The sequence below is a fragment of the Babylonia areolata genome, chromosome 19, assembly GCF_041734735.1.
Source record: "Babylonia areolata isolate BAREFJ2019XMU chromosome 19, ASM4173473v1, whole genome shotgun sequence".
NCBI classification, from domain to species: Eukaryota; Metazoa; Mollusca; class Gastropoda; order Neogastropoda; family Buccinidae; genus Babylonia; species Babylonia areolata.
The window spans coordinates 53,200,130-53,201,461 of NC_134894.1; positions in this window are offsets into that span (position 1 = coordinate 53,200,130).

Consider the following 1,332-nt stretch of genomic DNA (forward strand, 5'->3'; position numbering starts at 1 on the left):
CGAGACTCTGCCCTGCTGGGAGCAATTAGTGTACGTTACTGGGCAATGGACACGTTTTGCAGAATCAAGTGCCGTTAAATTATGGAAATGCAAGAAGACATGTCGGTATGGTATGAAGTCGGCATGTTCGTGTGCATCATGGACGGAATGTTAAACTCACGTAACGATAACATTAATAACACATACAATAACAATGATAATGATGATAATGATGATGATGATAATGTTGATGACGATAAACTTACAAGTTTGATGATAATTATCATTGATAAGGATTATAATTGTTATGATTATTATAATTATAATGATTATTATCATCATCATAATCATTGTTATTGCTATTGTTATGATGATCAGCGCGTTGGGCGCCTCCCTTTTAGTTCCCCAGCAGATGTGGGTGGTGCAGTGTATATGGATCAGTCCGCATGCTTTCAGTTGACGCCTACCTGAAAGTGCAGCTGAACGGGAAGGGAAAGGTCATATCAGCGCCCAAAGGTCAGGCAGAAAATGGTGCGGGACAGCCACCACGGTTACCATCAGCACACCCTGAGTTCTGCAGACACCGTTACTCTGCAGAAGTGGAGTGGAGTGGAGTGATGGCGTAGAGGTAACGCGTCCGCCAAGGAAGCGAGAGAATCTGAGTGCGAGGGGGCAGTTACAGTTCCCTATGGGTGCTGTTTTTTGCATTTGCATGACGAATTGAATGAACCTTCACCAGGAGAAAGACAGGTGGTGGGCGTGTGGAGGTGTTGCTGGAAACAGGTGCTCGGTTCATAAATATCCAGCACGGACAGACCACAATGGAAGGACTTCTTTTAGCATCCTAAATCATCGCACCTATTTTACCGGCAATTTTTGTGTGCATGTATGAAACGATATTACCATTTACTGATTTAGTAGATGTTGTAACCAATTTTCAGTGGATTTCGACTTTTATTTTGAACGTTATTTTGCCAGTTTTTATGAGGATTCAGTCACTAAATTGGCACCATCTTGTTTTTTCTTCCGGTCTTCATCACACAAATAATGGAAATGTAACCAATAGGTGCAATAATTCAGGATGCTAAAATAGGACATTTCCGAACTTCTTACTTAACAGGTCGTAAGTAGATAATGGACCACTGTGTTGATTTCTGGTCATAATTTTTGACCTGCATAGATATTTGAGATCGCGAGTTCTTTTACGTCGTATTGTCCTGACATTCACACTGACGCGCACATTCACATGGTCACCAGCATGCACGTGCACACATTCACTGGCATTACTCAGACACATGCACGCACACGAGAGCACGCGCAGTAATGATGCAATATCAAAAAGAGAATCATTAC